The 14372-nt window shown below is 49.5% G+C and overlaps 1 pseudogene; it reads left to right on the top strand.

Moving 5' to 3' along the window:
- Positions 1 to 247: 247 nt before the first annotated feature.
- On the top strand, positions 248 to 418 carry LOC130359819 (U2 spliceosomal RNA; annotated as a pseudogene).
- Positions 419 to 14372: the final 13954 nt, after the last annotated feature.

Genomic DNA, 14372 nt, shown 5'->3' with positions numbered 1-14372 from the left:
AGTCTCGATCTTTCCCAATATCACACAAATTCCCCAAAATAACCTCTGTACCCAACCATTCTCTCTTAAGATCAAGTTTGTTCGCAATGGTCTGGAATACCTTAGCCCAAAATTCTCTCACTATCGGACATGTCCACAATAAGTGAAGTAGGTCTGCATCTGATGTAGCACACTTTTAGGGCATTTTTTTTTATTGTACCGGTGAGTAATACAAATGGTGAATTATCAGCTTCTTATTATCAGATTATTAGCTTCTCGGCCTTTTGGCTAAGATCAAGTGTAGTATCTGTTCTTATCAGTTTTCATGCCGGTATGGGGCTGGTGGGGATGGGTGCTGCATGGAGGGTGCAGGTGTACCAGGGCTTTCCGGGGCTGGTTCTGAGGAATCAGCTCGACGGCTGCTCCGATGTGACCTGTTCCCTCCGGGTCTTGCTGAGAGGGTCTAGAGCCGAGGTACTTTTGTGCCTCGGGGAGTGGTGACCCCGAGGTGCCGAAACTCACTGGGAGTACTGGCTCACTGAGTTGAAGCACGGGCACCATAATCTCTTCACCTTGTGGCACTCACCTCTTGATTCCCGGCCTTCTGGCTAGGATCAGAGAAATTTTTTATAGATCCGGGCAGTATAACTGCACACATTCACTTATTTATTTCTCGGGAAGTGTGTGTGGCCATTAGGTTCCGCACCTCCCTGCAAACACCCTGGGTACTCCTGCTTTGGCAGGGTACCTACCGTTATCGGCTCTGCGGGCAGATACCTTGGCTAACGCCAAGGGGGATGCCGGGAGCATTTGTGGTCCCCTAGTAGCTTCGGCGAAAAGGGACATCGAACCTGGAACCTCGCAGGTACCTTTTGGTCCGGAGGCGAAGGGTAAGGTTTGTTGGGGGGCCTCTCTCCTATCGGAGAAGGGCTTGCGATAGACCGCATCCTTTTGCACGTTTTTTTTTTAGTGTAACACGTTTGCACTTTTTCTTGCACTTTGGGTGATTCGAGAGCACGTTTCTCTGCTTTAAAAAGAAAAAAATGGTGAATTATTCTTAATTGCATGATTTGATGTCTTTTTTTAATAGAACACCTTTTAACGTTCCTAAGAATCTCATCCCATGCTTTACTTGTGATTGGGCCAAGGACGTTCTCTCATCTCCTCTTTTTATTTTCTTGAAACTTGACTGGCACAGTTTCCAGGAGTAACTTATATACTACATTTAACTTCCTACCCCCCTCTAAATTCATATATTCTATCACCCTATGTGTAAATATATAACATTTTTCTTTCTTTTCAGTGCATCTATATGCTTCGCACAGCTGTATATACCAAAATTTGTGTTCATTCCTCAAACCGTACTCATTCTGTAGTGTGTCAAATTTTTTTATCTCTCCATTTTGGAAAATCTGTGCAACATATTTAATTCCCTTACCTTTCCAAAAATCACTCCCCAACCCTTTCTTAAATTGTTCAAATTCTATATTATCCCAAATCACAGTGTTCCCAATGCTACCCTCAATTCTACATCTCTTCTTCACTTCCTGCCACGTTTTCCTAAATAACCCTAATAGGGATAAATGACCCAATTCTTTCTTCACTGGGAGCCCCCCTTACACAAATTCCAAAAAATTCTCATAATACCCTTTATAATCCCTAAATAATTTTACCCAAAGTGTTTCACTCCGCTCTTGTCTAATATTCTGGAGGTTCCTAGCTAAAAAATACAACATAAAATCCGGCAGTCCCCCTCCACCTTCTCCTTCAAGCTGTGTCCACCTTAAATATTTCATTCGTAGCCTATCTCTCCCCCAGATAAGACTGCCCATCAAGGCCTCCAGACCTCGGAACCATTTCCCCGGGATCCAACAAGGAGAAGCCCCCAAGACATATAGAACCTGCGGGAGAACCACCATTTTAATAAGGCTCATCCTGTCCGCCATCGAGAGAGGGAGTTTCACCCAAGCATCCACTTTTTTCCTTAGCTTACTCACCAGCCTTGTTAAGTTGCATTGTATGAAGGAGTCTATTGAGGGTGAAAGTATAATTCCTAAGTAGTCCAAATTCTCCCCTTCTGTCAGAATCTTCACCCCTATTTTTCTCCCCTAACGTTACCCGGGACTAATGGCATTAAGGATGATTTACTCCAAATAAATTTAAGACCGGAAACTTTTCAGAAATCCTCCACTACTTTGATTGATTCTGGAACTACCTCAAATGCGTTCTCTAAGAACAAGAGGATATCATCTGCGTACATAAGAAATCTTTCTTCTACTCCTTTGATTCCGAATCCCCTCAACCTTCCTGCTTTCCTAAATTTTTCTGCCAACGGTTCCAAAAATAGGACAAATAACATGGGCGAGAGCGGGCAACCCTGTCTTGTACCTCTTCCAATAATCAATTGCGGTGAAAGGGACCCATTCACTGCCACCCTGGCCTTGGGATTCTTATATAGCAATTTGATCCACTCTACAAACTCCCCCTCAATCCCAAATTTCCCAAGGACTCTCCAAAGGAACCTTCACTCCACCCTGTCGAACGCCTTCATTGCGTCCAGTGACAGGGTGGAGCGGAAGGGACGCGACCCCAGTTGGACATTAACCATTGATCTTAAGATTTTATTATGAATTGAGCGTACTGGTACAAATCCAGTTTGCTCAACTCCTACCATGTCAGACCAAAGCGGGGATAATCTTCTGGCCAATAATTTCACCAGAATCTTGGCGTCTGAATTTATCAAAGAAATAGGGCGGTAGGATTCAATCTTTGTATTATCTTTCTCTTTTTTAGAAGAACCCCCAACATCACCGGACCCTCACAGCTAGGCCTCCAGGACCGACCGCATCTCTCCGGCACTCAGGGCCGTCTCCCATGACCGCCTCCGGCCTAGGAAATGGCTCTGCTCACTGAGGACACTATCGCCGGCCGGCTGCAGCTCTCTTCGGCTCGGGGAGAGCCCGAACCCTCCTGGACCAGGACATCAGGACCCATGGGGAGGAGGAGGTAAGAGGAGGAGCCTGCACGTAGGCACCTCTACGCCATGACATCCCCGCAGTTTTACTTATTATTTTGGGTGCCTCTAGTCAGGGTTATCCCTGAGGGGATCTATTTCCCCAAGGAACTTTGTTGTAATAATGTCTAAGCTATATTTTTGGTTTCTATTTTTGTGGGTTTATCATAGAAATGGGGAGGTGCCTGATTTTAGATGTCCTCATGAAAGGACAAGAACTTCACCTTATTAACATCTATGGCCCACAGTCTAAGAGGGATCGGAAGTGCCTCTTTATGAGGATCAAACCCTATCTTTTATCTTTTTACAAGTTGGCAGGTGGTCTTTGGAGGGGACTTTAATGCGGTCACGAGGCCCCAAGACTGGGGAAGTCGCAGAGACAAGCTGACTTATTAATAGCATAGCGAGTGAGGCTCGCCTGGTGGATGTCCACATCTGGCACACCCCAGGGCACGCAGGATTCACCTATCATAGGGGTAGTTGTAGGTCCAGAATAGACAGGTTTTATTTAAAGGAGGAAGCCGTCTCTTCAGCAGCATCTGTTGTTGAGGTGAAGTTCTCCGACCACTGTTTTATTTAGTTTTCTCTGAATGTTACTGAGACCCCCCCCCCCCCCCCCCCGGATGGGCAGAGGTTATTGGAAGCTCATGTTGTCTCTCTTGGAAGAAGCAGAGATAAGACAGTCCTTTGAGGATTTTCTTTAGAGCCAGGTACCATTGCTGGGCCTTTGTAGCAGTAAATCAGAGTGGTAGGAGATCTTAAAAAAAAAAAGGGTTGCTAGATTCTTCCTCCAGCTCTCCGGCCTCAGAAGCCTACACAGGTACTGCTTGTACCAGGGTGCACGCTATTAGCCCAGGGTCCCGGCTCATTAGCCGCCAGGACCGACCTGGTACGATGCAGGGTCACGGCGTGACCCCGTTTTAAATACAGGGACCGGGCATAAAGGCACGCCCTACGTCCTTAAGAGGTTAAGGACACTTTGGTTCCCCTATTGACCGAGGTATTTAATGAGTGTCTATCCTTGGACACTCTGCCGAAGTCAATGAGGAGGTCAGCACTGATCCTCCTGTCAAAGGGTAAAGACCCATCCCGCATTGAGAATTGGCGTCCCAATGTGGACAGAAAGATTTTGGCTAAAGTGCCGTTTAATCGGCTGGTGGAGTTTGCACTCCGACTCCTTTCGGGGGCACAGCATTACTCTGTTCCGAGCCGCAGTACATTTAGTGTTGTGCTCAGTGTCCGAGAGGCTGTGGAGCAGGGTAGGGCTGACCACTGGAAGGGGTACTTGCTGTCCTTGGTTCAGGCAAAAGCGATTGATCAGGTTAACCATGAGTACCTCTGGTCTGTTCTTCTGAGATATGGCCTGCCGGGGGAGTTTGTTGATTGGCTTAAGACCTTGTATGTAGGGGCAGAGAGTTTCCCGCTTGTGAATGTTTGGATTGGCCACTCTTTTGAGGTGTGGTCTGGTGTCCGTCAGGGTTGTCCTTTGAGCCTGTTGCTGTACGTGTTTGCAATTGATCCTTTATTTAGGATGATTGATTGTGGACCGTTGGCGGGGGTGAGAATGGACCTGTCGGTGCCGGATTCGGCTCTGAAGGTGGTAACGTATGCTGATGATGTCATTGTGTTTGTCTCCTCACAAGAGGAGGGCCGCTGGGTGATGTCAGAGGTGGACCACTACTCTGAGACATCCGGGTCCAAGATAAATCAGAATAAGTGTGAGAGTCTCTGGCTGGGAGGGGGAGATCCTGGTTTTGATCTCCCGGATGCCCTTCCAGAGCCCCAGGAATCTGCAAAAGTCCTTGGCATCGGATTTGGTCAAGGGGATTACCCAGAACAAAACTGGGTCAGCAGGCTTAAGATCGCCACTCAGAGGGTGGATCAGTGGAAGGGTTGGTCTTTGACCCTCCGGGAAAGGGTTAACCTGAACAAAAACCTTCCTGCTCCCTTTGATGAGTGTATGTGTGATAGCCTTGGGGATGTAGGGTATGGGGAGCGTAGCTGTGCTGTAATTAAAGGGTGTTTGTTAACCCTTGCTATTTGTGACGCCAGGGTGAGGACTCCTCAGTAACGTTTGTCCTACCGCCACCCTTCCCAAGAGCAATAGGGAGGTATAAAATAATAGATTGTCCACAACCGGAGAGTTTTCTGAAACAGGATTAACTTATACTGAAGAATTTCTGCAAGCTTCAATAACAGAACAGTCTCTAAGCATAATAACTGCTTTCCTTGGAGATTGACAAAGGTTGCGACTTTAGCATTTAGAGTCTTTTAGTATTGTGCGCTGTTCCACTGGATTTAGGGGTTTAGTTGCGGTCCAGTAGTCATGCTAGTATTAGCGGGGATTTAGATTTGAAATCAAGGTTTTGGTTCAGCTGAGGCCGGCAGGTTTTGTTAGGCCTAGTGTGTCTTTGAAAGTAGCGCAGAACCGTCCTGTTAGTCCGGCATCCACGAGAGCAGCAACCCAAGAGAGTGATAATTGGATGCAGCTTCCTTATATGGGCAGGGGCAGCACGAATGCTAATTGGTCCATACTGATGTCAATCACCATTACAAAGATTTGTGGGTAACACATGACCCAAGGACCTCCAAAGGTCCTCCAACATACCATAGAGGTTATTAGCATGGTCACATGACCGAAGGTCCTGCAACGCTGAACAAGATAAGCACTATACATTATCATAAAATATATACTATTATTAAATATATACATTATTATCATTAGAAAATTAGACTTGAGGAGAGGCGACTAGGGGCTGTCCCAACTGAGGAACCCTACTTGAACGTAGTTACTCTGACTTTGGGGACCTCTACACTAGGTACGGTATGCAATATGGTACCGGGACACCACAAACCCCCTTACTTAAGATAAGTCGGCCTCGACGTCTGTCCCCTAAGACAGAGGGACGCAGTGAAGGTCGGGTACAACATCATACAGCTACTTAACATTTTCTTTGTGGTACATACATTTGTTTGGGTAAACTCATGAACTGGATTGGTTGGTTCCCGAATTTAGTAACAGGATGATATTATGCACATGAGATACATCCTACTTAACATTTTTTCCTAAGCTCACTAGACAATTCAAATCTCACTATAAATTTTTGCCATGTTAGCTATCTGTTTAGTACACTGATGGTATATTGGCTTGCCTGAGGCTTTCTACCAATAAGGCTGGCTACTAGGGTCCATTGGCTATACGCTCCTATCCCTAGAACACAACAGATGAACCTTACCTAGGTTACCTTTAATTATGTGTATTATTTTTAGCTCGCAAGAGCACCTACTGGCCAGGCAGGGCATCTCACACACGTATAAGAGAAGAGAATTAGTGTACATAACAGTGTCAGGAATTGGAAAATAACATTAGCTACAATTCCCAAGACATTTACTTGAGTGAGATATTTTGTTTGTTTGTTTTGGTGTCATAAGTTTAAGTGAGGTAAGTACACTAAAGTGATTGTTTTTGAGGTGCTATGTGTGTAGTACTATATGTAAGGTCAGTCTTGATTTCTTAGGGGTAGTTTCCCTTGAGTGGACCTTTGAGAAGATGTTAGTGATGGGTGACAAAAATGCTATTCCTCAGAGGAGCCGAGGAAGTCACCTACTAGCAACTACTACAACACCTATTATTTACATTTCTTATGTACACATGTACAAGGCTAATTTGTCTGTGTACAAGAACCATTTACATTTAGTTACTCTAGCACAAATATTTATTAAACACTCCAACAGGGTTCAGGTTCATTCACCTGATAAGTGCAATTTTAGCAAAGAATGTCACGTTACTATTGAGGTATATACACGTAAACAAGCGTACAAGGATCAGCAGTCCACCTACACTAAGAGTCTAAACTTCACAGCTACCAGCTCTAGCCGGGCACACACTTACAAATCTCCTACCGCTAGGAGTCTCTTGGTCTGAGGACCAGGCACAAAAGCTTGATGGTTACGTTACAACTTGAACAGTCTTAGCATAGTCCAGCTAGGCACACTTCTTGAACTGTTGCAGAAAGTCTGTGAAGACAACAAACAAAACTTTAAAGCAAAATGAGTGTCACAGCTCAGATGAAGCTCTTGCGATGTCATCCTGCTCCTCACCTAGAGCCTCTACCTCTCTCAGAATCATGAGCAGGCAAAGAGTTAATGTGACTCTCTCACACCACATTAGTAATGGTAGAGTGTGATACTATAGGATTGAGGTTAACAGTTGATGCTGGTTGATTCGGCCCCACCTCCTCGTCGGGAGTGGGCCGCAGCACGTTCCTTGGTACCTGTTGAGCAGACCAAACCGCCTTGTCGGGAGTAGGCCTTGGTACTTCGGTTGGTACCCGTGGTCGAGGCCAAACCTCCTGGATAGGAGTAGGCCAGGGTACTTTGTACAAGGCAGAAGTGGTGCTGCTGTAGAGACTCCTCCTCCTTGGGTATGTAGGCAGAGGCATCAGGAGCAGGCCATTTCGGCCTCAGCTGGAAGGGGTCCGCTTCCCAATCATCAGAAGAAAAGTACTTGAAGGGCAACTGGGTTGGAGACTGCGGCCGCCCACTCTCCTCGCAGGCCCCAAATGGGAGTGTACTCCACTATCTCACCCACCTCCAGGGAATGGAACTTTTTGTGAAGATATTACCTCTGTACAGCTCGCCGGTTTACAAGGATGGTATAGCCGGTGTGGCAATCAATGAGGGTACCATAACCTCTGACCTTGTTGAACTTGGCCACAGTTTCTCTGCGACATTCCAAGGGCTTCTCCCCTTCTCGGGGATGATCCCACTTGTGAATGAAGAGTGCCTCCATCTCTTTGGTCTTCTCCTGGTAGCGGATCCTCTCCTCAAGAGGCAGATGCACATGCTTGGGGGCATAAAGTTCTCGGTGTCGGGCCTTTAGCTTGTCCATCAAGTCGGCTATTTCGGCCTCCTGAAGGGCCCTTTCCTGCTGTGCCTTAGGAACCGATGGGAGGGGCTTCCCAGGCAGGGGTTGAAGCACATCATGCATGTACTGAATGAAGTCAGGTTCATCCCCAAAGACCCATTGGGGCAATTATGGGGAGCACAGTCGTGAACTCTGCAAAGCGGACTGGGGTATTTCTGGCTCAGGGCTTGTGGAGGAAGAGAAAGCCGCCTCTGATGGTGTACTTACAGAGGATTCCTCCGTCGGGATCTCAGCCCACGAACCCCAGGTCCGGTGGTGAGGGGACAGTCTCACTGGTGAAGGCGTTCCAGGTGTCCCTGCGGTGTCCCCTAGAGGGGTATCCTGCCAGTCGTCGTCATCATCAGGCAGTGGGGGAAGATTGCAGGCTCCCTCTTCATCCAATGACAACCGCTGCAAACGGTCGGCAAGATCGTGGAACAGATGGGCCGCGACCGCCGCAACTTTCCTTTGTTCCGGTTCCCTCTTAGTGCGCATGCCATGTGGAACGCTGCTCTCCGCCATGTCTGTACCTTCCGGCTCTTCTTTGTGCAGACTGAAGAGGTTGCTGTGCAGGGTTCCCTTTATACTGGGCTTTGCCAAAATGGCTGCTGACCTGAAGGACGTCATCGGTGCAGCCACGACTGTTACGCCGAGCGCTCCGGGTCCCCGCTCCTCCCCGGAGCGCTCACATCATTCTCCTGTTCGCAGCGCCCCGGTCAGACCCGCTGACCGGGTGCGCTGCGATAATGTCCCTAGCCGGGATGCGATTCGCGATGCGGGACGCACCCGCTCGCGGTGCGCATCCCGACCCGCTTACCAGACTCGCTCCCCGTCTGTGCTGCCCCGGCGTGCGCGGCTCCGCTCCCTAGGGCGCGCGCGCGCCGGGTCTTTGCGATTTAAAGGGCCGGTGCGCCACTGATTGGCGCATGGGTTTTAATTAGTGTCTTCACCTGTGCACTTCCCTATATTACCTCACTTCCCCTGCACTTCCTTGCTGGATCTTGTTGTCATTGTGCCAGTGAAAGCGTTCCTTGTGTGTTCCTAGCCTGTGTTCCAGACCTCTTGCCGTTGCCCCTGACTACGATCCTTGCTGCCTGCCCTGACCTTCTGCTACGTCCGACCCTGCTCTTGTCTAATCCCTTGTACCGCGCTTATCTCAGCAGTCAGAGAGGTTGAGCCGTTGCCGGTGCATACGACCTGGTTGCTACCGCCGCTGCAAGTCCATCCCGCTTTGCGGCGGGCTCTGGTGAAAACCAGTAGCAACTTAGAACCGGTCCACCGACACGGTCCACGCCAATCCCTTTCTGACACAGAGGATCCACCTCCAGCCTGCCGAATCCTGACAGTAGATCCGGCCATGGATCCCGCTGAGGTCCCGATGCCAGTTGTCGCAACAGATAGGGCAACAAGGCCACCAGCTGTCTCAACTGACTGTGATGCTACAGCAGCTTCTACCACAGCTTCAGCAACCATCTCCTCCACCAGCTCCTGCACCTCCTCCGCAGCGAGTGGCCGCATCCAGCCTCCGTTTATCATTGCCGGACAAATTTTGATGGGGACTCTAAACTTTGCCGTGGTTTTCTCTCGCAATGTTCCCTGCATTTGGAGATGATGTCGGACCAATTTCCAACTGAAAGGCCAAAGGTGGCTTTCGTGGTCAGCCTTCTGTCTGGGAAAGCCCTGTCATGGGCCACACTGCTCTGGGACCGCAATGATCCTGTCACTGCCTCTGTACACTCTTTCTTCGCGGAGATTCGAAGTGTCTTCGAGGAACAAGCCCAAGCCTCTTCTGCCGAGACTGCCCTGCTGAACCTGGTCCAGGGTAATTCTTCTGTTGGCGAGTACACCATCCAATTCCGTACTCTCACCTCCGAATTGTCCTGGAACAACGAGGCCCTCTGCGCGACCTTCAAAAAAGGCCTATCCAGTAACATCAAAGATGTGCTGGCCGCACGAGAAATCCCTGCTAACCTGCATGAACTTATTCATCTTGCCACCCGCATTGACATGCGTTTTTCCGAAAGGCGTCAGGAGCTCCGCCAGGATATGGACTTTGTTCGCACGAGGCGGTTTCTCTCCCCAGCTCCTCTCTTCTCTGGTCTGCTGCAATCTGTTCTTGTGCCTTCCGCCGTGGAGGCTATGCAAGTAGACCGGTCTCGCCTGACACCTCAAGAGAGGACACGCCACCGCATTGAGAACCTATGCCTGTACTGTGCCAGTACCGAACACTTCTTGAAGGATTGTCCTATCCGACTTCCACGTCAGGAAAGACGCACTCCGACTCCGCACAAAGGTGGGACAGCTCTAGGTGTGAACTCTGCTTCTCCACGTCTTACTGTGCCTGTGCAGATTTCTTCTTCTACCTTCTCCTTCTCAGCTGTGGCCCTCTTGGATTCCGGATCTGCAGGAAATTTTATTTTGGCCTCTTTCGTTAACAGGTTCAACATCCCAGTGACCAGTCTCACCAGACCCCTCTACATCGCCTCTGTTAATGGGGAAAGATTGGACTGTACTGTGCGTTACCGCACGGAACCCCTCTTAATGTGCATTGGACCCCATCATGAAAAGATTGAATTTCTGGTCCTCTCTCTTATTGCACTTCTGAAATTCTTCTTGGATTACCTTGGCTTCAACACCATTCCCCTACCCTCGATTTGACCACCGGGGAAATCAAGAACTGGGGTACTACTTGCCACAAAAAGTGTCTTATGTCTGCTCCCAGTCCTGTCAGTCAAAACCCTATGGCTCCGGCGATACCAGGTCTCCCCAAGGCCTATCTGGACTATGCTGATGTTTTTTGCAAAAAACAAGCAGAGACTTTGCCTCCTCACAGTCCTTATGACTGTCCTATTGATCTCCTCCCTGGTACTACTCCACCCCGGGGCAGAATCTATCCTCTGTCTGCTCCGGAAACACAAGCCATGACGGAGTACATCCAAGAAAATTTAAAAAGGGGATTTATCCTTACGACCATGCATTGATTACCGCGGTCTTAATAAAATCACTATAAAAAAACGCTATCCCCTACCTCTTATCTCGGAACTCTTTGACCGCCTACGAGGCGCCAACATCTTTACCAAATTGGATTTAAGAGGTGCATATAATCTCATCCGCATCAGGGAAGGGGACGAGTGGAAGACCGCGTTTAACACCAGAGATGGACACTTTGAATATCTGGTTATGCCTTTTGGGCTTTGCAACGCCCCTGCCGTCTTCCAGGACTTTGTAAATTAAATTTTTCGTGATTTATTATATACCTGTGTTGTGGTCTACCTGGACGATATTTTGATTTTTTCTTCTAACCTAGAAGAACACCGCCGGCATGTCCGCATGGTTCTTCAGAGACTTCGGGACAATCAGTTATATGCCAAGATGGAAAAATGTCTCTTTGAATGTCAATCTCTTCCCTTCCTAGGATATTTAGTCTCTGGCCAGGGACTCCAAATGGACCCGGACAAACTATCAGCCGTGTTGGATTGGCCACGCCCCTCCGGACTCCGAGCTATCCAACGTTTCTTGGGGTTTGCCAATTACTACAGACAATTTATTCCACGTTTTTCCACTATTGTGGCCCCAATTGTGGCCCTAACCAAGAAAAACGCCAACCCTAAGCAGGCTCTAGTGAAAACCAGTAGTAACTTAGAACCGGTCCACCGACACGGTCCACGCCAATCCCTCTCTGACACAGAGGATCCACCTCCAGCCTGCCGAATCCTGACAACGACTTCCCGTCCCCTCGGAAACAACAACTGCAATTTCAAGTTCCCTTTAGGCTGTGATACGCTCACTTGATAGCCACGCCCAGGGGCGGGTTGGGGCGCAGCGCGGGCTTTCTTCACGTGCTTTTCTGGCAGCGGGTTAACTCTTGCACTGCTGATCGGACCAAAGGATCGTAGCATACATTCACTCCTTACTTATCACATTCCTGCAGCAATAAAATTTTTGTCTCTCCCCTTACTTTTCGTGTGTGCTCTCTGCACGCGGCACCATACGCAATCTTCCGTACAATTATATGGTGCTTTTTAACACATGGGTACAGTCTTTCATACAGGGGGAGTACACTTTACTTGGTGGCAACAGTAGTAGACACACACCCGTATCCTGTTTGTGACGCCAAAAAGCTATGTGACAGCCTGGGCGACGTACGTGTTACGCCAAGCGCTCCGGGTCCCTGCTCCTCCCCAGAGCGCTCGCGGCGTTCTTCTGCGTGCAGCGCCCCGGTCAGACCCGCTGACCGGGAGCGCTGCTCTGTCATCACCGGCGGGGATGTGATCCGCGTAGCAGGACGCGCCCGCTCGCGGGTCGCATCCCAATCTGCTCACCTGCCCCGTCCTCCTGCTGTCCTGTCCCGGCGCGTGTGGCTCCGCTCTCTAGGGCGCGCGCGCGCCGACTCTCTTAAATTTAAAGGGCCAGTGCACCATTAATTGGTGCCTGGCCCAATCAGTACCAAACACTTCCACATTATAAAAACCCACTTCCCCTTCCTGTCCTTGCCGGATCTTGTTGCCTAGTGCCAGTGAAAGCGTTCCCATGTGTCCTTTGCCTGTGTATCCAGACCCTTGCCGTTGCCCTTGACTACGAACCGTTGCTGCCTGCCCTGACCTTCTGCTACATCTGACCTTGCCTTTTGCCTAGTCCTTCTGTACCGCGCCTGACTCAGCAGTCAGTGAGGTTGAGCCGCTATTGGGTGGAACGACCTGGGGGTTAGCTGCCGCAGCAAGTCCATCCCGCTTTGCGGGGGGCTCTGGTGAAAACCAGTAACCTCTAAGATTCCGTTCCCCTGGTACGGCCCACGCCATCACCTCACTGACATAGAGGATCCACTACCTGTGTCATCCCTGCATACCACTCCGGACCCTGACAGTAGATCCAGCCATGGATCCCGCTGAGGTCCCGCTGCCCAGTGTCGCTGACCTAACCTCCGTGGTCACCCAGCAATCACAGCAGATCGCGCTACAAGGACAACAGCTGACTCAGTTGACCGCTATGCTGCAACAGCTTCTGCCTCAACAACAGCAACCATCTCCTCCGCCAGCTCCTGCATCTCCTCCGCAGCGAGTGGCCGCTCACAGATTCTGCCTGTCCCTACCAGACAAGTTTGATGGGGACTCTAAACTGTGCCGTGGGTTCCTTTCCCAGTGTTCCCTAAACCTGGAGATGATGTCAGACCAATTTCCTACAGAACGGTCTAAGGTGGCGTTCGTGGTCAGCCTGCTGTCTGGAAAGGCCTTGTCCTGGGCCACACCGCTTTGGGACCGCAATGATCCTACCACTGCTACTATCCAGTCCTTCTTCTCAGAAGTACGCTGTGTCTTTGAGGAGCCAGCCCGGGTTTCCTCAGCCGAGACAGCCCTATTGAATCTTGTCCAAGGGAGTTCTTCAGTGGGCGAATACACCATTCAGTTCCGCACCCTTGTCTCTGAGCTATCCTGGAATAATGAGGCCCTCTGCGCAACCTTCAAAAAAGGCTTATCCAGTCACATCAAAGATGTTCTGGCCGCACGAGAAATTCCTGCTACCCTGTCTGAACTCATCCATTTGGCCACCCGCATCGACATGCGTTTCACTGAAAGACGCCAGGAGCTTTGTCAGGAAAAGGATCATGTTTGCACCAGGCAGTTTCCTCCCATGGCACCTCTCTTCCAGCGTCCTTTACAATCTGTTCCTGTGCCTTCTGCCAAGGAGGCTATGCAAGTGGATCGGTCTCGCCTGACCCAACAAGAGAGGACTCGCCATAGGAACGAAAACCTGTGCCTGTACTTTGCTAGTACTGAACATTTCCTAAAGGACTGTCCCATTCGTCCTCCGCGTCAGGGAAACGCTCTTACCTAGTGAACGTAGGAGATGTGTTGCTAGGTGTGAATTCTTCCTCTCCACGACTGACTATTCCTGTGCGGATTGCCATACCCGCTAATACTAATACTAATACTTCCTTCCCTGCTGTGGCCTTCTTGGACTCTGGTTCAGCAGGAAGTTTCATTGAAGCCTCCCTAATCAACAGATTCAATATTCCAGTTACCCATCTTGTCAAACCTCTCTTCATTTCATCCGTCAATGGAGAGAGGCTGGTCTGCACCGTGCGTTATCGCACTCAACCGCTAATCATGAGTGTTGAAGTTCACCATCATGAACATATTGAATTTTCTGTGCTACCAAACTGCACTTCTGAAATTCTTCTGGGCTTGCCCTGGCTACAACGTCATTCGCCTAGCCTCGACTGGGCCACCGGGGACATTAAGAGTTGGGGAACTTCTTGCCACAAGCGATGTCTCCACCCAGTTCCTTCCTGCCAAGTCTCCATGGCTACTCCATTGCCAGGTCTTCCTAAGGCCTATCAGGACTTTTCGGACGTCTTTTGTAAAAAGCAAGCAGAGGTCTTACCTCCACATAGACCCTATGACTGCCCTATCGACTTGCTCCCTGGTAACACACCGCCCCGTAGTAGGATTTACCCACTTTCTGCCCCGGAAACAC

This window comes from Hyla sarda, chromosome 2 (assembly GCF_029499605.1).
Source record: "Hyla sarda isolate aHylSar1 chromosome 2, aHylSar1.hap1, whole genome shotgun sequence".
Lineage (NCBI taxonomy): Eukaryota > Metazoa > Chordata > Amphibia > Anura > Hylidae > Hyla > Hyla sarda.
This window is presented reverse-complemented; position numbering and strand designations above follow the sequence as displayed.